General features: G+C 35.1%; 2 protein-coding genes and 2 non-coding genes across 8 annotated transcripts in view; 2 read left to right on the plus strand and 2 right to left on the minus strand.

The window, feature by feature from the left end:
- LOC145935406 (uncharacterized) overlaps positions 1 to 14592 on the minus strand; it is a 344338-nt gene extending 329746 nt beyond the window's left edge. Inside the window, exons 1-2 of the mRNA XM_083036756.1 lie at positions 14315 to 14592; positions 12861 to 13028 (exon numbers count right to left, since the gene is read on the minus strand). The gene's annotated coding sequence lies outside the window, so the exon portion shown is untranslated. The remainder of the gene's footprint in view (positions 1 to 12860; positions 13029 to 14314) is intronic.
- Trnam-cau (transfer RNA methionine (anticodon CAU)) lies at positions 7604 to 7675 on the minus strand. The gene has a single exon. It is a non-coding gene; the product is annotated as a tRNA-Met (tRNA).
- On the plus strand, positions 7906 to 7977 carry Trnam-cau (transfer RNA methionine (anticodon CAU)). The gene has a single exon. It is a non-coding gene; the product is annotated as a tRNA-Met (tRNA).
- A 165-nt stretch (positions 14593 to 14757) lies between the features above and the next one.
- The window catches only part of Smash (smallish), a 57233-nt gene continuing 46663 nt past the window's right edge, over positions 14758 to 25327 (plus strand). For 3 of the 5 annotated variants that reach the window (XM_083036681.1, XM_083036700.1, XM_083036691.1), the window contains exon 1: positions 14758 to 15155. The gene's annotated coding sequence lies outside the window, so the exon portion shown is untranslated. The remainder of the gene's footprint in view (positions 15156 to 25327) is intronic. The other 2 variants (XM_083036709.1, XM_083036720.1) reach the window with 1 other exon arrangement.

A 25327-nucleotide genomic window follows, 5' to 3' on the forward strand; every position in this document is an offset into this window, starting at 1 on the left:
TCTCTCTGTCCCCAAATAACCGACCGAATGGCGACCAATTCTCGTGTTGGTACAACATATTGGGCGCCTCCGAATAGCGACTCTAAATAGCATGGACCGCGCGCGTTCGCGCTCGTTGAGAGAAAGAAATATGGTCGCGCGATGCTCGACGAAGGCGCGGCGGTTTGTACCTCGCCGAGTATGATCGGCCCTGGGTTACAAGCTAATATCTCTGGGATGCCCAGGGAATCGCTCCGGCGCGCCTTAATCACCGGAGTGGTAGAGGTTTTACGGCCGTTTCTGTCCGGCACGCCACCCGATGTCGCGGAAAATGCGGGTTGCGAAGTGAGTAAGTTAGCGTGGAGACTCTCTCTCTCTCTCCCTTTCTCCTTCCTTCCTTCTCTCCTCGTGATGTCCGCGAGCGAAAATTTATCGCGCGATCTCCGGAGGACCTATAGTCAACCATCATCCCTCCTGCCGGTCGACCCGTAGGGCCGTTCCCATAAACATTCGTTAACTAAGCCAACTGGAGCTTTAACTGACTTCGCGCGCGTCCCTTTCCAATCCCGTCTTTAAAAAGAGGACCAGTTAAAGTCTGTTAACTTTAACTAATATTTATGGAACTGATTGCATGTGCACGAACGCAGCAAGAAAGATAAGTAAGAGAGAATGCGAGAGAATTACTTTTCTACACAAAAGAATATTAATGACCGATGAATCATGTTCAAGGCAGAAAATCGTATATCTGTATACTCTGTATAGCATCGATTGATATGAATGCATCGCGTACTTCGTTTTGCATCGTGAAAATGAAAGAATGTGCGGTCTGTCGGTCCACCGCATGCGTGTAACACCTACTCTTAGCATCACAATGAACTCGCGGAAAATCACAGGAATTATTCATCCTCGGCGTTCCGCAGTTTTGCCATGCTGAATATGTAGCGCGTAAGTGAAAGCAGCGCGTGGCGATTTCTCGGAGTAACATTAGATTTGTGACGAGCTAATAATTCCGGCAGGCTGCCCCCTTCCCCTCCATTTGTCCCTCTTTAACATGTATCATCACTGCGAAATATCAGGTGGGAACAACGAGTCTGTTTATCTCGCGGAATAGTTGACGCAGCTTTCGGCAGCGTGATAAATCCTACCGTCGCGGTCAGATACACACGTCACGTGCTATAAATACTTAAAGGTGCATTTGCGCACAGACGATCGGTTGATGGCGTTCAAAGCCCCTTTGTATGGGGGGGTCTTACGCTGCAAAGTTATAATTTTATTAGAGAATCTGTCCCAGCACGCATATACATGTATATCGAAGAAGATAAATATACCTATGCTTATAGTTCTATATGTGTTAGAGAACAGTTTAAATGTCGTTCAACGCGATCGAAATCTCTTATCTTCGAATCATCGAACACAATTATGTCACAACGCCGGTAAAGATAATGAATAAAGAGAGATATCGTGATATCTATATAGTATTTCATATAACGAGCAGCATATACGAATGTAACGTGTGTCAACGTCGAAATGCAATTAACCGAGATGATAAAACAATGATATTTCGAAACCGATATCGAACGATTTAACCACGTTTATCAATTATTGAAATAAAAATATTCAAAATCCGACGAAATTCTCGTACAAGCGAAGGCAAACCGTGCATTCGTCAACGGGGAGCCAAAGAATCGTGAAAAATGAAGGGGACGGATGCTGCGCAACGAAGCGGAAACGAGACGCATGGTTTAGAGATTTGAGGGAGAGTCGGCAGGTGCGTGTGGGCGAATATGTCAAATGTCGAAAAGCGTTAGAGAATTTCGTCCGCGAGCTTGACGTTGCGTGTCGACTCGCGAGAGCCTCCTCTTACAGAGTCTTCGCGAGAGCGCCGAGATCTCGCGCGCGTGGATCCGTTCCAAAGTAAAGCTGACCAGCATTCATCACGTTTGGATTATTCACCCGGCATTTCGTCTCTCGCCTCGTCTCCTTGCTAAATTTATGTGCCGGCGATCATTACGCTCGCCGTTCACTCTATCGGCTAATTCGTCGAGCCTTTGCATGCCCGTCTCAGTGAGCTCGCTGAGAGAAACTTGCCATCACTATTGACATTGTATTATCACTAGCTTACATCAACACTTCATTTAAAATTATATTATTATTATTAATAATAGCAAACTTTGTCTCTATCTCAATTTCATATACATTTTCTATTATAAGATCGATGAGATCTCGTATCTTTCTTCTTATCATTGATTGGAAATATTTACGACACGTAATTTCGTAATCTCGTAAAAAAGTCTAAGAACAAATACTTTTCGCTTCGGAACCACACGTGTCAACCGCGATTAAGTTGTATGCATAACGGTACGGTATCGTAATCAGGAACCGTTCTTCCACTTATGAAATAAATTCCGTTCGACTGACAGTCGAGAGCAAATAGATTATCGCGAACGCGAACAGCGCTGGTTATTGCGAGCAACCTTGGTGCAGGAACCCGGGAGGCTGCGGTGCGTCTTCGATTACCATGATCAATTTCTCTATGTTTGTTTATTCCTCGAGTATCTGTTGTCGCATATTAATTAACAACCTCATCCATGCAAAAAGTGATTAGTTGACACTCTAATTAATTATAATTAAGATTAAACATTCTAAATTCTAAAGTAGTGACTAAAGTAGCAAACTAGAAAATTTAATGTTTATTAAATAATTATACTACGCATGTTTCCATAATTTTTAAGAGTTGTTGTAATAACCGATGTTAGTTTAATAAGTAAATCAAGATGATCGTTCGGTAATCATATCACACGATCTTGCAAATATCATGCGCGAAAAACAGTTTTACTTGCCACTTTTACGTAATCATTTGCGTAGACGATTATGACACTCATCTACCTGTTCGACTAAATCGAAATGCCGCAGGTTTGGCTCTATCGATCATGGTTATACGGCGAGTTTAAAACAAAAAGAAATTGCAACGTACGTTCTTATGTAACTCCGAAAGAAGTTTACATAACGGTCACCACAAGTTGACGTCACGATACCGTGACAGGAAATTAGTTTTAGTCTCCATGTAAGATAATCTCTTGCAACTAAGTACAGTCGATTTTCAATTCTTACGTCAATTGCCGTTGTTATCTTACGATATAGAAGCATTTTGCACTTCACTCATTAATAAGCATGTATGAAATAGATCAAGATCTTGCAAAAAAATCTGAATTTATATGTCGCATTTAAATGGGCTTCTGGTCCTGAGAGTATTACTTATTCAAAGATCGCATATTGTATTGAATCGAGAATTAAATGATCATATTTAACGCTAAATGCAAAAGTAGGTAGACAAAAACAACTTTTTTTTATGAAAAACTTGAATTAAATTCGTTATCGCGATTATAGATATATCATACCTATACTATTCTTCTTCTTTCAAATTTTTCCGAAAAACTGTTTAAAAATTAACTTTTCAGAAGAAGAAAAGTTGAAATTAATTTTATAAATGTGATAAAAAAATGTGATAGAAAAATAATTAATTTTTGAAAAATATTTTGATGACAAAAAATCTTTTATTTTTCAAGATCAGAATTTTACTTTACTTTTCATAAAAATTTATAAGAAGATTATTGACAAGTTAATTAACAAAACTCGAACGGAAGAGCAGCTATCGCATGCGCGTGGCAAACATGTTGAAAAGATCACGCGACGACGAAATCGTCGATATGTCAGCTCCGCGTGGAATATTAATAAGATCACGAAAGAGAGCCTCCTTGACAATACAATGTCCTCGACCACACATTCAAGATGTATCGTAAATCGCCATTACTAACCGCGAAACACACGTGTGCGGGTGTACCGAACTTTCCGTATATAATCCGAGTAAATAATGGGTGATCGCCAAAACATATGCAGTATCAAAAGTATATTTTCTATTACAAATATTTTAAAGGACGTAGAGCCTACTATTTCTGGTAGAAATTTAATTAAATACTGTCTTTTTAACAGTTCTTTAATTTTCAATATAATGTTTCAAAGAAACATTATATTAAATATTTATTTGAGATTGAATAAAAAGTAAACTTTTATTTATTTTTATTGCTAAAGTTTAATTTGCGAAAATCTTACGTGCAGAATATTACAATGGCCTCATATGGGACTAAATGAGATTCTTGTATTACTTTGATTAGTGCAGTAATCGGGAGAAAGTGTGTGATTTTTTTGCTGTACTTGGTGTAACCGCAAATTTACAGTGGCTTGATAAAAGTTTTATATGCATCTAGTCACGATAAACATTCCATATTTCTTTGATGAATTATTATTTAATTATAACAACCTAATTTTCAATAGAATTTTTATTAAGTTAATATAAAAATTATATATTACTAATTTTACATAAAATATTTTATGCAAATAAAAAATTAGTTTACATAAGAAATTTTGCATAAAAATTAAAATTTTATATTATAATTTTTTTTCTGAATAATATTCTCTGTTAAACACAGATTTAATGCATTTAATTATTGTTAAACAAGAAAGAATAAAGATAAAAAAGTTTATAGAGAAGTAAAAATAGATGGAAACTTTGGAACTTGCTATTTAAAAGACTTGTACACACCTTGAATGGAATAAAAACAAACAAATAAAACAGCGTGCTTTGCGGAATAAACATCTGGAAAAAATTCTATTCTTTCGAACGTCTTTCAGACATTTTAAAAATGTTTTTTAGTCTTTTCTGATGTTTAAATTACAAGTTATTTTTAGCAATTCTCATAAATAGCACAGTATAGTTTGAATGTTAGAATATTAATGACACATTTCAGAAGCAATAAATATCAAAAAAGCATATAGTTTCCAATATTTTCGCATTCAAAATAATAGCAATGTAAGTCGATGTATTAATAAGAGAAAATATAACTTAAGAGTCATAAGATTGTGAGATAAAACCCAACCATCCGCCAAACTGCTCTTGTTTCATCTACAATGTCAGGTTGATAAAAAAGCACGATATCTTTAGTCGCATTGGAACCAGAATGACTTCAAAGTCGCGAAATCGGATGCATAAATACGCACGATTCAACAAGGTCAGTCTCAACATTGTCGCCGATTTGTGTATGCATGTTTCTCTAATATTAGAAAATGTTCCTGTGTATGTACCATAAAAAATAATCTAAATCTTCCACCATGAGAACTGTGGGTGATTTCACCGTTAACATGCACACGCCTAATTTTGGGAGCACAGAGTTCGGGAGACAAAATCATTATTATTTATGTATTACTGTACGACTTTGCATCACAGCAACGCTTTGGCTCTTATTAGCCATTTATTTCCCTTTTTAATGATTTATAATATTTATTTCCTATTTTCTAAAAAATAATACATTAAATAAATTATAAATTATTCATCACGTTGCTTTGCTATCAATACCTATCTGAAACTTCTTCTCCTTTCTTGTATGTTGTTTCTTCATATCATTATTTATGTGCCACTCACGCGAAAACACGTTAATAATAATTGCATATGCATTAATTAATGAAATACGAAAATACGATGTTTTCTTAGCGTTTTACAAGGCTCTACCGAGCCGTTAATCGACGTGCACTTTCTTATATCATGATAGGAGAATAAATACAAAAATAATTCACTTAGTACTTGAAAATTAAATGCCAGTAGCAATGCTATCTCTGATGATAGTATATCACATGAGGCAATTTTATTACTTCGCATAAACTAATTAATAAGTAAAAATTTACACATTAAAAATTGAAGATAAATATCCGGACTAAAATATTCAACAATTAAATTTGCCGAGTATTCGCATAACATATTTCGATCGAATAAATCTCGCAAAATACGCGGTTTAACAACGATATAAAAAAATCAAATTTATATATTATTAATGTAACAATTAAAACAAATTTATGTAAAATTAATAATAACTCTATTTTTTTTTTAAACACGCTACGATGTCATTCAACCTGAATCGATCTATTATATCTGCGACTATGTTTTCTTAACGACTGAAGAAACACGATAATAATATCGGCTTCATCTCGATGTCGTACGAAATTATATGAACCAGGCTAGGTAATACGCGATTATTTTCTATAAATAATCTTCAAAATTATCAGTTCGTATATATTTAATTAAGTCCTGATATAGATGAATTAAAACTAATCAAATATTTATTAATAATTAATTTAAAACTCGAGGAACAAAATTTCCGCATGCTTTTATTTTGTAGCATGTTAAATATTTCGCGATAATAATAAGTTAATTGTCTCACGATATATGGCATTCGTCCTTGTGGCCTATAGCACTTTATTGTTTACATGCCGTCATCATCTGTCATTCGTGATTCGTACGGCGAGACTCGATCACATACCTAGCTGCGAGAGTTGCTTCGTATATCATCGTATTACTGCCTTCGAAACACGATTATTCTATGTAATTATTGTAATTAGCAATTACCAGCGCATATATATAAAATTGATTAACTTCTGCAATAGACGTTATGTAAGAGTATCACATCAGCAGTTATTTAATCAAAGTAACGAAAAGGCAAGATATTGCCTCATAAATTTACTGTTGATATATAGTTTATTAATACAATGATTAATTTTTGATATATTTTCATTAATGTGTTTCTTAAGTCCGATTCGCAATATCAAGTAAAATCGATTTTTTTTTTCTTTCTGTCACTAACGAAACGGCTGTCAATTCAATATTGCAACATGTTTAAGTAATAAATAAAATTATTAATCCTGTGCATTTTAATATCTATCAATTGCGTACCACATAAATTCGCATAATTTTCGAATGTCAAGCGAATCGTAGTTTTCGTATTTGTTCTTCCATTGCCATAGAATAAAATGTACGTCGCATGTGATTAATAAAAAAGCCGTGCGAGTATTCTGCTGATTAGTGCAATTACATATAATTAACCGTGTTTTCGCGAGAATGAGTGCCATGAAGAAACAATAAAGAATCTAAAAGAAAGAACGCAAAGTCTAAAAAAACGATAAAATATATTTGGCGAAGCAACTGTGGAGTAAGCAATTTATAATTCATTTAATATATAATTTGTAAAATTAATAAATTTTTAAATTAGAAAATATTTATTTTTCATAAGATTTGCGATCTTTTTTATCAAATATCTGTTTAAGAGACACATAAGAAAATAATTTGAGCGCAATATTTTTTTTTAATATTAATTATTTTGAACTGTTTTATATATAATTTAATATTTGTATTTTATAAGTATAACGTTGTTCAACTTCGTTCTCGTATATGATATCGATGATTAAATTATTTCAGAGTTTAAGTTTCAAATTATAATTTATATATTAATTAATACAGAAACTTAATCGCACCGTACTGCAATAACAAGTGGTGTTATTATTGAGAATTCGCATGAATCATAAATCAATATGTGCACATAAATAACAATTTTAATAAGAACTAGTAGATGATCAACAAAATAAATGATAAGAAAATAGTTCATGATTTCTTTATAAAATAATACTTAATGTATTACGAATAATCCTTATGGAATTCAGAATTATGACTACATAAAATGACTAAATATATTATATTATTCTGTGTTCCTAAACATATATCTATGAGGACAAAAAAATAATCTAGCAGAGCGTGGTTTCGATCCACGGACCTCTGGGTTATGGGCCCAGCACGCTTCCACTGCGCCACTCTGCTTATTGAATGCAACCCTGCAAGAGAATGACTTAAGGTGCTCGTAAAGAACCTCGTATTGATTTAAAATAGTTGTTTGCTTTAAAAATTGTAATCACATATACATTGTTGCATCCAACACGACAATTCTATTGATTAAAAAAATATTACTCCTTTCAAGATAAAATAATGAATTGTTGATAAAAAAAAAAAACGCTTCCACTTATTCACCCCATACAAGGGTGCAATTCACCAGCAGAGTGGCGCAGTGGAAGCGTGCTGGGCCCATAACCCAGAGGTCCGTGGATCGAAACCACGTTCTGCTAAAATAATTTTTTTGTCTTTATAAATATTATTCTTAGGAACAAAGAATAATATAATATATTTAGTCATTTTATGTATTAGTCATAATTTTGAATTCCATAAGAATTATTCGTAATACAATTATTTTGTAAAAAAATCCCGAACTATTTATTATCATTTATTTTGTTGAACATCTATTAATTTTTATTAAAATTATTGTTTATTACTTCATAAAGATAAATGTGAGAAAATTTTGAAACGTAAAATTAAATATGTAGTCTAATAGAGCTAATGTGGTTAAATTTAAAAAAATTGCAAAATAATACTTATAAATTAGACGCAGTTATGCAATATGGAACCAATCACCAATTTTTTCGATTTCGAGATTTTTATTGCAAATTATGCCTGAATGTATCAGGCACAATTTGCAATGAAAATCTCGAAATAAAGAATTGATGGTTGGTTCCATATTGCATAACTGCGTCCAATTATTTCTAGCATACATTTAAATAATTTCTTAATATATTTAGAATATTAGATTTTCATTAGAATATCGATTTCATTAGAATTTTTATATTTATTTGACGTTGAAGTATTTTATTTTATATTTCGGATGTCACGAAATTTTCGACAATTCGTGGAGAAGGAATAACACGATACCTAATGTCCTAAAGTCCCGTAATCTCAATAGCGGTTGCACGTCGTATACGCAACACGCACGAATAACCGAGGATGCCATTCCTTCATCATTGTCGCTCTTCGTGAGGGAGTCGAGACGACGCGAGTTCAGAGGTTCATCCGAGTTCACGGACATAAATTCAGTGTTGTAAAGCCCACCGCAAAGCCTGATCGGTATTCCGTCTTTTCTTGCTTAAAATCACTAACCTAGCCCTCAGATTAATTTATTTTCTAACTTTAATTCAATTGAATCCTCGCCTCTTCCTAAGACTAGAATTAGCGATGTAGAAGAAGAATTAAAGTTACAATTAAAGTTATCCAACATTGATGAAATTGACTGTTAGCTGCTCACGTAACTGACATTTCTCTGCTCTTATCTCACGATTACAATTACTATATAAATGAATTTCTTGATTATATTCTTTCTCCCCTTCTCTTTCCTTTCTTCATTATCGATTAACCGGTTTTTATCTTATTGAATACACGATAAATGACCGAGTTTAGTTGAATGCATTTTCGTGCATTTTGTTCCACGAGATGGGTCAAATTTTATTAAAGCTGACCGCGCAACGTTTTCACTGCTCTTATATGCATATGCAAAGATACTTTTTAGTATGCGAATGACACGATGTTGTGTACAACAGCGCACGATGTCGCATAAATCATACGTAAATAGAAACGAAAAGAGGCAAAATAGAAAGCGAATGGTCGACGTCGCGCGTGCAAGCATCATTGTAACACAACGGTACCTGGCTTATAAGGCGCGTGAATTCACGACGCTCATTCGCATTCTAGTTTCCGAAATGGAATATCAACGCGATCGAACGCGTATACGACAGCATACTTTTACATATGCGAGTTCACTTTTGTTACACGTGTTTGCAGCAAGAAGGTTCGCGAAGAACTTCCATCGTCAATAATCTATCCGCCCACGCGGTATTCAAGGACTCCTCCAGTCGATTTTACGTCTGACTCGAATATTAAATTGAGAGATGGTATTCAATTGCTGGATAGAGACGTTCGTGAATCATAATAATAGAAATACTATCTGAATAATATATACTGGCAATATTCTTTATTACATTCACTACTATAATTATTATTAAAATTTTATGCTGCTATTTTATACTACATTCTAACAGACTATTATGATAGCATAAACACAGCGCGCAAGCAGATAAATTAATTATTAAATATTTTTATATTTTAAATGCGCAAATTTTTTTACGTTGCCAAATTGATAGTTTAGATCTCTTTCTGCTTCGAAGGTAATTTAAAATTGAGAATCTCTACAGTAATAGAATCGATTGAAACTTTAACGCTCGCCGTGTTGTCGAGATCGATGCTGCACAGCGCGTGATCGGAACCGCGGATACAAATAAACATCTCGTGCGATCCAGGTGCACGGTTCCCTTTTAAGATCTGAGATCTTGAACTAGCTCTCCTACATACATGCCAGCCATCATGGCATGCGATTGTCGCTACCGTACACCACATTAACATTATCCAGAAAACCTATATATATCTATCAATTTTTAATCGTTCCGCGTAAAAAGACAAATCAAAATTTACGATAAAAATTAAACAAGTTGTAAAAAAATTATAACTTCTTTCGATAAAATAGTAAATTTCTCTGATAAAAAAAATATCCTTCCGCTTGCACATCCCGTATAAAGATGCAAGATGCAATCAATAAAAGCATATTGGACCGACAAATTTATAAATCAAAACCATTAATGCTAAAATTTTTATTCTACGAAGATGTTCGCGAAAAGTTTTTAAAACGTGAGAATTCAGAGAATGCGAAGATAGGAAATGCGAAATTTCTATTATAATTTGAAAAAAATTCCAATAATTACTTTGCAGAATCTAAGGCATGATTTTACATAATTACATACTTATATGCCACTTTAACGCAATCTATATAATTAAAAGTTATAAATTAATAAGATATAAAGTTATAAATACGTCTCATAAAACTGAAACTTTCCTGATGACTTTTCCGACACGACCTCACTCTCTGAATTCTGTAGTTCTCCGATGCTATAGATTTATAGATCTCTGTGAAATATCGAATAAGTACGTAAAGCATAACAAAGTAAGACAGCGATGGGGAGGCTGCAATGGGATGGTGACTCCCTCGAATGCAGTTCCTGGTGACGTCTGACTAAGCGTTCTATTTTGACGCACTCTCGGAGGCCGCATGACTAATCCACCGCGCGAATACATCAACGCAGGTGGAACTCATCCGAGAATGTCGCGTTTCGAGATTTAGATTAGTAGGCGAGCGAGGATTTGAGGCGTTATTACGGCGCGTCTCGTGCTCGTTAAATTCCGTATACGATTATTACTTTGTAATAATCCCACTGTCATTTCTGCGTGATTCAAACTTTCAACCGCGAATGCACACGTAATATATGTAGGCGTCAAGATTTGAGAACTTTGAAGAAAGAGAAATAAACTTTTCGATTAGCAATCGAGATTAAATCTCACTTCTTCCACAATTAATTTATAACGTTGTTTTATTACGTCGATTGAAAGTTCAATTCCCTCTTTAAAAAATCTGTCATTAAAAACTCACGGTGATAATTAATGTTATTTAATATATTTTCTTTCCTTTTTTTATCGGATTTATTTACCTTTATTACTACCTACACAGAGATAATTTTCTCTTAGACTTTACCCTGAAAACCATGGTAATCGTGGGACAAAATGGTATGGAAAGAATTTTAAAAATGTTTGATTAATTTTACCATACTTTACTTTTACTTACGATTACCATGATTTTCAGGGTAAATTCTAAGAGAAAATTCTCTCTGTCTACAGCTTAATTGTACCTCACAGATATTTTTATTAATTATAAAAAAAATAAATAAATAAATCGAAACATATAAATCATGTGCGTATAGTTTCTTCTTCTTGACAAGGATTTATTTCGAGTCGACATAACACAAAGTGCTATTTTATTAACCGATACGCGATAAGCAATCCAATAAATGTTTCAGGAATAAAAATTAATAAAGATCAAACTAATCGTGACACATGCGTCGAGATATTTTTCGACACTCAACTACCGTTATATCACCGATAGATTTTCTAATGAAAAGCGATATAAGGTCATCCTTTCTACCATGAATATTCCATGAATAAGCAGATTTCGCGACGCTTGTCGAGAATCAGGAATGTATTTACAGTATCACTTTCGTCGAACAACGCGACGAGAATAGGAATAAATCGAATCGTGCGGAAGTTAATGAAGATCACTTTCGTTGACTTTCTTCTTCCCGATCGAAATTTTTCGCGATCATGCGGATTATCGTCATCTAATCGCGAATCGATAGAAAGTTCAGTTTCGAAAACACGACGGATGTGTATACCAATTGTTATGCGGACAGCGTAAAACGCGTCCGCTACAGACCAGAGTTCGTAATAGTCTCTTTTTTTATCCGAAATCAAAATGCGAGGTGGAACGAGCGCAAATGCTCGGAATGTCAAATATATATTCGATACATATTGGAATCGTGAAAACGAGACCTGCGATTGATCAGTAATAATCGATCGGTGAGCGTAATTCAATAAGAGAGAAATACTTATTGTTAGAGATAAAAACATTACCAGAATATTATGATTCAGCAGATTAAAATAAAATGTTCCTTCGTCGTGAGATGTTAAATATAAACGCTACATTATTCTCTATCATTCCAGCGAATAATAGCCGAAATATGCATTAAACGCTTATCATATCACATATCGTTAATTTAATCAGTTTAACAATAGACCTTTAAAACTCTCATCGATATCTGTGACCATTATCATAAATTGTGTTCTATGTAATTTAAAGTCCTCTATTATAAAAGAAATAATGTTTGGCCAGATTATATCTCGTCAATTAGCATTACCTAACTGATTCGCTGCTCAAACGTTCTCGATATATCGAGATTTTTTTAACCGCAATGATAAATAACATTCCTTTTTTAATAACTATTAAACTATTCTCAACTTAAAAAATTGTACTTTAAAATCAAATAGAGATAATTTTGAACATGAACAATTAAATAATGAAAGTTTATACTAGATAAGATAATAAATATCTTATCTGATATAATACACACACAAGGAATAACTTTTACTATTCATTGTCAGTCTAGTAAAAGACTGAAAGACTCGTTGCCATTTAAATTTTGAAGCAACGTTCAATTATTCCATTTTAAAAAAGCGTGCAACTTACCTTATATAAATGGATGGATCGAATTTTGATCAATTTTCTACGCAGTCATGCTTTCCATTCGTCCGAAGGCGGCAAAATGAGTCTTGCTCTTGGCGTTTCTCATTTCCAGTCTGGCGAGAAGGGAGAATCGTGCGTGTCGCGCATCTAGGGAAGGACAAGAGCCGGGATCTGAAACAAAGGATCCGGATGAGAGATGCGAAGAAAGAGAACGAGAAAGAAGAAAAAAGAGAAGGAGAATGCGGCAACTATCTTCCTGGTCATAATTTAAAGCGCGAGCCCACTCTTATAGCCCGGATGTACTACATGAGTAAGAATTTGGCATTGCCGATCGATTATTTTGTTATGATTCATACACAGAGTGAATTTTCTCTTAGAATTTACTCTGAAAATCAGATTATCTCGGTAATCGTGAGACAATATGATATGGAAAGAATTTTATGAGAATTTCTCTGATTAATACTTATCACAATAAAAAATATCTATCACCATAAAATATAAAATATGTTTGATTAATTTTACTACTATGTAGTTTGGTATATTTTATATTTTATTGTGATAGATATATTATTGATAGATATATTATTTTTATTGTGATAAATATTAATCAGAGAAATTCTCATAAAATTCTTTTTATACCATATTGTCCCACGATTACGTCCCATAATTTTCAAGATAAATTGTAAGAAAAAATTCAATCATATATTACGTAATATATTCATCAAAATGTTATGTATTTTTAATTATAACAATTACAATTTGTTTTTTAGCAATTAGGAGAACCTACCATGCGTTTGATTCTTGAGAAATATTTTTTTCATTGAAGGATACTTTTCAATCGAATTAACAGATAATCAATATGTACGGACAAATTTTAATAATAATATTTTAAAATATTTAATACAAATATAACTATTAATATATATATATTGTGTGTGTGTGTGTGTGTGTGTGTGTGTGTGTGTGTGTGTGTGTGTGTGTGTGTGTGTGTGTGTGTGTGTGTGTGTGTGTATAATGAACGAAATATTATTGTATGTAATATTTTAATTGTATATAATATTATAATTATATATAATAATATATATATATATATATATATATACATGTATAAATATATTATAATGCATATATTATGTAAATTATATTATAATGTATGTTGGAATGTATTAAAATAAGCGAAATAAATCAATTATATATTGGTGTTCATTTTGCTCATTTTAATACATTCCAGCAGTACAGCCAAAAATCCTATAAATATCGAAAAAGTAATAAATTTTTTATAGAGCACTGTGATAGTAACGATAATAAAATATGCATTTATCGATTATTATCTTTTATCGGACTCGAACGTAACACGGACTCGACGAGAACCTAACCTCTCCTCTCGTGTTCGCTCTTCATCCCTTGATTAGATCTTCGCCTACCTATACATTTGTACATAAATGAAGGTATCGTACCGTATATTTTTGCGCTGAGAAACTACCGTGCGGGTCTTCAACAAAAGCCAGAGATTCTCGTGGCGGGAAACCGCGCCACAGAGATTACGCGATTCGCTTCTACTTTTCTTCGCGGCAATAATGGACGCTACCGTCCACCGGCTTCGTTCGCAGCTTCATTTAGCGAAGAACAGAGTGACGAATTGTCGCGGAGTTAACGAGCGTGAGGTCGAGGAAGACGGAGGTAGGTATGTAACAGCCGTAGTACACAAGAAGAAGCCTCTTCTCTCTTTTCGCGTTCGGCCTCGACCCGCGCAAAAGTTCGTTCGAGGTTGCCCGCGTCCGAGTGGAGCCGAAGGCGGTCGATGCAAGCCGATGAGCGAGGAGCGCCGAGTTGCACCGAGTGGAAACGGAAACGGCCGACTGCGCGGTCGCGTACCAAACAAGCCAGCCTGCGAGCCTGCCCGATCAGTTCCTCACGGTAAACCGGCCTGAGCGGTATCTCTCGGCCGTCTCTCTTCGCGTCCCTTTCTCTCTTTCTCTCTCTCTTTCTCCGTCCGTCTCTCCTTTTTCTCTCGCGCGCGAGTACACCTTGAATTTCATGCTCTAACACAACGTTCGAGAGATAGCAGTGAAATACCTTCTCTCTTCCCTGTGGTAGAGATCCGTAGAGGCTCGTGTACCACGGATTCAAGTGCGATCGATAAGTTGGTTTTGACAAGCGCACGGACCTCGGGTGAGCCTGCGGAGCCACCCGCCATAGCTCTTCTCCTTCGCCCCATCAGCATCTTCTCTTGTGCGAGGATCCTGTCTCTCTGTGTGGATATTTTACTCGACACGCAGGAAAAGCATCTCTCGCAAGGTAAGAGACGCGAGATAAGATGGATTCACCACGACGCTTCGTGGAAATCGCACGCGAGAATTTAGAAAGGCGTACACGATAACGAGCGAGCGAGCGAACGAACGAACCAACATTTCTGCGCCCGGGAAAGAGATCGTAAACCCGAGAGATCGCAATTCTTGACTTAGCACGCGCTACCGCTTGCTCTCCATCTGACCCAAATCCATTTTTAATTCATGACGTGTCGTCGCGAATTCCTTACTACGGTATATCCGTGTGAAGTCACACAATCCTGCGCGATAATGTAATGCATTTTTTTTCTAAGTAAGGATGTCTGCGTTAGACGATCGTCTAACGACGATCGGATCGCACATGAAGATAATAAAAGATAATACAAGATTGTAAATGTTTAATTGCAAACAGTTTCGACCGCAACAGTGAATCACTAGTTTAAAAGAGCGCATTTTATAGCGAACTGATTGCATAATTGATATCACGATGTGACGAACGAGATATCTTTGCAAGTGAAATCATAATTCCTAGAATATTTGAAGGGAAAATAATGCGGTGTAGATTCAACAAAGATAATGAATAACTCGAAAGAATGATTGTATTTTTTTTCGTATTTTTTGACGAATTATACAAAGGCATGCAAATAGAAATTGAGAAACGAGACACTCAATTTTAAGCCTTGATATAACGAAATCATTCTCTTATTGTTAGTTGCGTCAACTCAATTCTAATTATACCAAGTTAAGCAAGTCTCGCTTATATCGCGATTCGAAATCCTTTTTAAAATTATTATTATATTTAGAAAGATTCGTGTAGACAGAGAAAGAAAATTTGTTTATAATTAAAGTCAACGTTAAACACAACGTTAATATAAACAAACTCGTAAACGTTTGATTCTTGCTATATGAATGTCTTTGTTGATTCGATCGACGATTGAATTATTAGTCTTATGACCAAATCAGCGTGGATGTTATCACGTGGTTAATAATTAACGATGCAAATTGAACGGATGGTCTCTTTCCATCGGGTCTTTCGTTGCGTGATGTCGTGCGAACATGTTTCCATTAGGACGACCAACGCTGTTTCGCATGTTATTTTGGCATGTTACATAATAGACGCCATTAAATCGCAGTTGATTTATAACGCCGCGTTTGTGAAATAATTCCGCAAACCATGATTGTCACGAAACAATTCATTCTTTTATGTTTCAAATAGATTATCCTGTATGTTAATCGAATTAATTTTTTAAGAATTATCTACACGCATTTGCCAAAATATATTCAAGTTGCATAAACTTGCGAAAGATATCTAAAAACTTTTTCATTTTTCAGATATATTTTTGACATCTTTTAAATTTTTATGTTGTTTGGTCGAAACTGCTAATACTTCAACTTGATTTGATTGACGCATTAAAGTTTTATGCACGAGAATAAGTGTGAACATTATTTTATTTTATATACGCGAAATAATTAAAATAATTAAATAAAATTAATTTTTCTTTTGCAATTGCTCGTGTTTATATTTGATTTTAAAGCTTTATTTTTAATACGCGAGGATATAGATGCTAATACTTCAACTTGATTTGATTGACGCATTAAAGTTTTATGCACGAGAATAAGTGTGAACATTATTTTATTTTATATACGCGAAATAATTAAAATAATTAAATAAAATTAATTTTTCTTTTGCAATTGCTCGTGTTTATATTTGATTTTAAAGCTTTATTTTTAATACGCGAGGATATAGATGCTAATACTTCAACTTGATTTGATTGACGCATTAAAGTTTTATGCACGAAAATAAGTGTGAACATTATTTTATTTTATATACGCGAAATAATTAAAATAATTAAATAAAATTAATTTTTCTTTTGCAATTGCTCGTGTTTATATTTGATTTTAAAGCTTTATTTTTAATACGCGAGGATATAGATGCTAATCAAGTGTCATTCATCATTTTCTCGCCATGATAAAAAAAGACAGCCTAAGGTGTTAACAACCTACGCGTCTATCATCGAGTTGACTTACGATGATCAATATCATGTGGCATTTCTCCTTAGAGTCCTATCTCAAAAAAAAGTTTGAAATCTTTTATTGCTATACAGTTTGATTTACGGTATACGTAAATATAGTATATATATACCGACAATTCGCTTAGCTATATCCCAGGATTATCTCCTTTGCAATTTATTCGAGTTTTGTAAGCAATTTTCGGATCAGAAGATATACTCTTTCATGCCAGGATTTAATCTAACTGCATGTTGTGACGCGGAATTTATCGATCCGGTGAAAGTGACGTCTCTTAGTATTTGATACAAATTTAGAAAGCCGCGTGCCATCCGCATCTCGATGCACAAATTCCCCGCAGTTTCACACATTCGAATTTACAGCCCTGACACGTTATTTATTTTCCTCGATTTTTAACATTGTGTTTTAATAATCAGCTGAAGAATATTAAAAAATTTATGCGCGCTATAACATATATAATCTATAAAATCCGCTCTATAAAAATCTCGTAGTCGTCTCGCGACGCTATTTGACGTTAACGCTGCAACTGCATCGTTAAAAACAAATCATACGTTTTTATCCAACAACGACGTAATCGACATGATTTGCTCTACATGCGGAATACAGGTGGAGGAAACGCGTCGCTTCCCGTTCTTTATAACTCGATACCGGAAATCCTAACAATCGTAATGTGCGAACAGGTATAGACGGGAGAGGATGACCGCCTGTAGAAATCGATGATTCGTTTTTAGCCGCTTATTTGTACGCTTTAATAGTCACGAAGGAAGTCGGCTGTCGCGCTTTCACGACTATTATACTTTCCTCAGACTCGATAATCCTTTCAAATCTCTTTTCGATACCTTTATCTGATATCATTTAAATAGATCGCGAGAGAAAAGAGAAAGAGAGAGAGAGAGGTCGATGCACGAGGATGACCGCAAGGAAGGGATGTTCGCAAAATATTAAAAAGGCAATTAATTAAAACGAACGGAGCATCAGTAGATAGAGAGTGACTTGTCGGTTCCTGGCCGGCAAAAGACGCTAATAGACTTAATGCACTTAGCAATTATTTCTTCTTGCCGCGTCCTCTTAGCGACGCAACCGCGTACATCCGCACGATTATATGGTTGCATTGTATAAACAGTCCTTGCGTTTAAATATAAAAATAATTCAATCTTTTTTTTACGGCGCGAATTTGTGAAATTATAATGAGACAAAGAGCACTTTACTCGTGAACATAATTTCATAAACATTCGTGCAATTGACGAATTAACGGCAAGTCTCGACAGTATTTATTAGCGAGCCGGAGAAAGATTCACGAGCGACAACACATCGAAAATATCGCGGAATGTCTAAATATAGTTCGTCCGAGCGCGTATAGATTAATCGTCGACGTCGACCGACATATTAAATTATACCGTCGCTGTAATTATACTCGCTCGCATCTGCATTCGCCATTTTCTCCCGGTTTAGAAAACCGGTTCATCGTCACCCAAGTATGTATATACTTCGCCACGAAGTACAGGCCATGCGGTAAGCGCGAGTTCGCGTTCGTCTACTTTCCTGCTGCGCCGCTGTATCGATTCGGACTGTCTTCGATGACAGGCGACATGCGCCGCGAAAGATGATGAAAAAGTTAGTTTGCACGCATCGCGACACTAACTTTCTCTGCGTCGCACTGATGCTCCGTCAAGTTGATTTCCATCCGGTACACCTGGCACGTATTGTATTAATAATTCGCGGATAATGACGCGCGAATCCAGCTATCTCGCGATTGCTAAAGAACTGTCAAGAATTTTTTCTCGAGAGAAAATTTCTTTTTAAATATCCCCCACGATATATTATGACGTAAATATGTATGCGTGACATTTCTATCGTATTCGTCTCTATATTGTAATGAGATAATATCATTGTCGATGTTGCGACCTTCTCAATTGACTCTTGTCAGTCTGAGTCACTCTAGTCACTTTACTCGCCTATTCTATAAAGATTTTCGGCAGCCTCAATAAAGCGATGTGCGTGATACAACAAATAAAAAGTGAGTTGAATAACGGAATTGATTTTGATTGAATGAAAAATAACTTAGATAAATTAAGATTCTTCTTTTGTTGTTGTCACAAAGAGATTCGTGAGTAATTTATTTATATAACTTTTAGGCATATATTATTCTTAGATTCTTTACAATACGGAAACTGAATGAAAATAAGGTCCACACATTCTCGTAACGCGTGATTTATACAGAAAATTTCACTCTTTCTTACAATATGTATCTCTAACGTATCATTACTCCGCGAGTTTCTTTCGCAGATCACGCAAATCCTAATCATCACATTGATAAATTGTGGATCTTGGCGGAATGAAAGAGTGAAATCACCTTTACGCCGCACGTCCATCTTCATTAAGAAACCATACGATTATTCGTTTATTTCCGTAAACCGACGGTTTTTGAAGGTTAACTTCAGTCGTGCACAATTATCGCAATTAGGATATTTCACACAAAGTCGCGCATTTAAATCATTTTTGAGGTAACGCGTACGAACAATCAGTCAAGAGATAAGCTTGAGAATTCTTACCGAAGTGAATATTATACGCGATGCGCCTTTGCGATGTTGCTTCGAACGAGCTTTCCCCTCGTTTTTGTGAAAATGACCCCCTTCTCACAGGTGACTATTTACTCTCCTGCAAGGAAATCCCCTCAATGAGGTAAAAAGAAACGTTCACACGCAGTCTGTCTCTCTTTTCGCAGCATTTTCTCTCTTTTTCTGACCTCTATCTCTAACATGGGAACTCGGCTTCATGTACATATAACAAAGTTGATGATTTCTCTGAATAGAATAGCGCTTAAATTGTGACACACACACACAGTCACTTTAATATTTTAATTTAATTCTAATAATTTTTTTCAATCTCGTTATAGTATATATTTATACTTATATAATTAGTACTGGGGGCTGCATAATAAAACAAACAAACAAAAAATAAAATATTAGTTTTCACTTTTAACTCTCTCCTCGTTCGCGTATCCATAATATTAACAAGATAATTTTTTCCGCGTCTATTAAACACAGGAAACAGGAAACCCTTCGATATTTAGATCGACTCTGATACGCGTATGTGGATATAGACATCATTAAATCCGTTCGTATCAATTTAATGCGCATTTACATGTGTAGAAAACGGAGTTAAACCAAGGCAACATTCAAACATTACACATTCGAGCACATCCTATTCAAATATATGGCTTCTCAACCTACTCTGTCACGCGAAGCTCTCTGTTTGGCTACGAAATAAGATCTGGGAAAACCTACTTTTCTCTTCCTCCTCTCTCTCTCTCTCTCTCTCTCTCTCTCTCTCTTTTAATACTAAAGAGTATAATACAATCTTTGAATTTTTTTCAAGACTTATCCGACAAAAAAATCATGTTAGCATTTCGTCTTTTTACAATGTGAGAATTACCTTGTGTTATGCAAATGCTCTTACAATAATGTCTAAAACAGAATCCTAATGATCGTAATCTTTCAGGCATCTTTTAGACTCATCTCGTGAATAGGTAGATAGAGGAATAACATTTTCAAGATAACGAGAATAATTCATTTGAATACAATGACACGAAAAATAAGTACACGTGGTGCAATGTAACTGTCATCGAAAATTGCGTATCATCGTGACGTATTGTCACAGGCGGATTAAACAAGCGGATTATCTGCGGCACCACTGATAATTTATATTCGATTGTATACGCGCGCAAAACATGTGACAGTTATTATGTAGTTCGTACTTCTATACATTCCGGTCACGATAAAAGCATGTTGATAAAAACATGTCGAGTAGGTGCGCGACACCTGTTATGCAGTTATACGTAGATATGATAATTATAGTAATCGGCATGTCGTCTGCTATTATGCACGTAGGAATCCGGGTACTTCGACATGTAGAGAAAGAGACAGAATGGATGAACGAGACAGCTGTGAACGTGTCTTGTCCGTTTTATTGACTATGTTTTAAAGCAACATCGATACCTTCCTCATATTGTACTTCCAACTGTTAATCTTTAAACAGTTAAGAAGTTCTTCGACTTAGCATAAATCACAATTTAATTATCCCTCGACTTTTTTCTGGCTTTTGCCTCCAAAAAAGGCATAGAGATATTTATTAACATAACATTGAGAAAAACTAGCTTTAGAAGATTGATTTGTAATCTCTTACGTATGAAAGAAAGGAATTGCTCGGTAGTTGATAAAATAATTAGCTTCTCTCACAATAATATATTAATTATGGATTCGCAAAAATATAATATAGCGTTAATAAATCGCATGATTGTATTCTATTCAAACTATTTATACGATGCTGCGTGTGCATTGTGCCTTGTCAGAGTTTAAAATAGCGGTTCTCAAGCTGTGATTCTCGTAGACTCATAGAACTTTGTGAGACTTCAGCCGTTGAAACGAGAAGAACATGTTATTGACCGGAATAAATTACGGTAAAAATACAAGCTTACTCTCTAAATCGCATATAGCTGTCAGAGGAAACAATCATGCGCATCTGCGCGTAATATACGTGAACAGAACTCCGTAATTAACAAGAGAATCTAAGAAATTGGGCCTTAAAAAAAAGACAAAATAAAACGAGATGAAATATTTCTCGACGATAGAATATTGCGTGAGATCTCTTCACCTGTCTGTCGTTATTTTTAAAATTTCTAAATTCCACTTTTGAAATTGATCGGACAGAGATCTCTCGGTATTTTCTGACGGGAGATAACTTTTCAGAGAAATATGCACGAATAATTGCCCGATAATATGCCCGCAATCGCGCGACATGCCTGGTTTACGAGAAACCTATTTCCCTCTTTTATTTTCTCTCTCTCTCTCTTTCTCTCACTCTAGCACCACTAAATATCTACGTGCATAAATCAAACCGCGCGATCGCGTATCGCCTGGCGTGGCACTGGTAGATTGAACCACATTCCGGCGTGCATCGGATGCACTTACGTGGACCCGACCTTTGTCTCAGAAAAATAAATACCATGACGCTGTGGACACACAGAGGGGGAGGAAAGGGAAGAGATCAAGAGAAAGAAAAAAAGGACACAGTGCAACGGAATACTTGGACGGCTAAGTCGTAATTTAAATTTAATCTACCGGCGATTAAAGTCTCATTAGGCGATCGGATCAACGATTGGATACTCGCCAACTGCTCGCTCGATTTAAACGCGTAATGCTTTGCCACCGCGCAATCTACGCGGATCGCATTTCTACCGGGCCTGAGAGAGGGCTGAATAGTCGATTCTTATTAAAATACCGAGATACGACGGATCCTTTTGCACAATCCACTCGTTACACTCTGCTCCGACAGAGAGATATATTTTAACGGCGCCTGTTCTTACTACTCGAAACACACATTAACAAATTATCCGGATAATTTCATCTTTTACGAATGTACAAAGTACATGTGTGTATCCTTTACATATGTCGTTGTCTATATTTTTTTTCTTTAAATCTAAATATATTTTATATATCTAAAAAAAAAATTCTTCATCTAAAATGACATTACATTTTTAAACGTGTACATATAATATATGCGTGTACTTGCAGATTAGACGCAAAAAATGCGAATTATACTGTGAATGTATTATTGACACATATTCTTATATACGTGTATAACATCTATAAATAAATTTTATTGGAAAACAATTTTACACTTATATTCGTGTAAAATTGTTTTCCAATAAAATAGAATCTATTTATAAATTTTATATTTTAAGAATATGCTAAACACTTACATTCACGTAAAATTGTTTTCCAATAAAACAGAATCTATACTTATAAATACTATATTAATTGAAAATGCTCTAATAAATAAAATTTGTGAGAAATGTATGAGAGAGAGATATTAATGCAAATGTAAAAAATAATTATATATATTTTTCTAGATAATTAAAATTATTATTCAAGGAAAAGAGCAGCTTTTTGATATTTTTATTTTTAATAATCACAACCTTTTTTATGTAATTTTCAATAACAGCGCATAAGTTGTATATTTTATATTGCTTTGGAAAAAAAGAGCTCTTTATATGCGGATTTCACGGTACTCTTGAATCTTTACAAGTTTTTTTTTTTTACAACAGGGCCGCACAATGCGATCCGAGAAATCTTTTGGCAGCTGACAGTGGGCTTTGTGCTTATTTCCGACCGACCTGCTTTAGCTCTTCGAACGCGTCTCGTCGTCGCTTCTCGTATCTCGCAGCCTCTCGAGCCTCATATTTTCGCTCGTTCGAAGCCGCGGGATATTGAGCTCGCGAACCCTTACCATTCATTCAAAATGCATTTGTAAGAATACGCGGTTTGAAAATAGTGAATCAAGTAAAGAATGCAGAAAGAAAACCGCACAAGTCTTTACTGCGTAATCATTCTGTTGTCAACATTATTTTATAATGTGCTTTTCTCTTGGAAATAAATCTATAGTATATGTATAATATAATAGTATATAATATAAACATGTAACTGTATTTTTTATACTCTATACATTTTATTTGTTTATTTACGAATAATATACGTTGCATTTATATAAAATTATAAATTATTCTAATATATATAAATTAGACAGAAATTATAATTGCTCTTGTTTTAAAATAATTTATTAATTGCACTATAAACATTTACTAAACGTTTCCTGACAGAAAGAAATAAATTCAGAAAGCCTATATCATATTAATAAACAGACTTTCTCTACTGTTAAGAAATCTGTTTTCTCAAAAATTGTATTTGCTAGTTTGTTCTCTTTCTTTTTCTTTGAAATATAATTGCACGAATCTCTTATTTTAGATGCAGAAAAATTCTGTAAACCGAGTGCGATAAGCAGAATCAATTTTTTCAGATTACGATAGATGTCTGCCAAATATGAATAATATTTATAACGCTTTATATCGGGCTAGGATCATTAAATGTCGTATTAGGACGAGGCAAATAGCGATAGGCAGCGGACTAGCTGGAAAAATGCGTTTATTTCGAAATTAATATTATCCGCGGACCGATAAATCCTCTTGATTCGCGGAAACGTGCGGAAAACGTTGAAAATGAGCCAGTAACCCAGCAAACGAGGACAGCTGGAACGAGCGATGCGGAACGCACGATGCGTACCTATCTCGCGTAAGCGTAGTATACACGCGCGTAACAATTATCGACGATACAGCTGTTCGTAAACTCGGTTCGCGGACTCGGTTACGCTCGAGGCTAAAAGCATTGCAATAGGCGTGCTCTCTCGACTGACTTGCCCGTCGATTCCGTTTTCTTCCGTTTCGACGTTACGTTCTCGTTAATTTAGATGGGCTAGATGGAAAGAAATATCCATTATGTTTTTAAACCGTAAAATTAGATTCGTAACTTCACGGATGATGCCCGTTATTTTTGCTATGTGACTGCGATTTGATAAAATCGAAATTACACGCGTGTAGATTCCATTTTCAGCGTTTTTATATTTTCTTGCAAAAAAAAACAAAATTAAATTACTTTTCGAATTTTCACTAGTTCTATTCCTCGCATTCTTCCTTGCATCTTCCGCTGCGCTATAATCAATAGCGATTGGTACTATGCACTGTTATTGTCTATTCTACTAGCGTGATCTGATTCGAGTTTGCTTGTAACGTTAGTCGTAATGTTTCTCGCGGTACAACAAAGCGCTCCGGCTTGTCACTGACGCGAGGATGTCGTTGACCTCATCTTTAGAAGATCCTTAGAAGACGCAAAAACGCACACGCGAGATACCGTTGGCATACGAGTCACCGACTTAGATGCACCTGTTCCGCGCTGCCGCTAGTGACGATGCAATGCGATGCAATGCGATGCAATGCGATGCGATGTGATGCGATGCAATGCTTGCTCGCTCCGCGTTCCGCGCGAGAGGATTCGACGGAAGTCACCGATATCGTGACGAAGCCATTTTCATCCTCCACTCCTCGCGGTGTAAATTACGTGGCCAGTGATGCCGCATCGTTGCGGGAAAATGTCACAATCGACAATAAAAGCCAACTCCTACGCGAATTCTTTTATAATTTAATTTTTAGAAATCCCTAGTCATTTAGTGCAATACATTATTGTTAAATCTTTACGATACGATAATCTAAATGAAAAGAAAATTACCTGAGATATACTTTTTTATGAATTTAAGTTATATGCA

The sequence above is a fragment of the Prenolepis imparis genome, unplaced genomic scaffold (assembly GCF_030444845.1).
Source record: "Prenolepis imparis isolate NDT839.2.m4 unplaced genomic scaffold, iyPreImpa1.0 SCAF_1, whole genome shotgun sequence".
Lineage (NCBI taxonomy): Eukaryota > Metazoa > Arthropoda > Insecta > Hymenoptera > Formicidae > Prenolepis > Prenolepis imparis.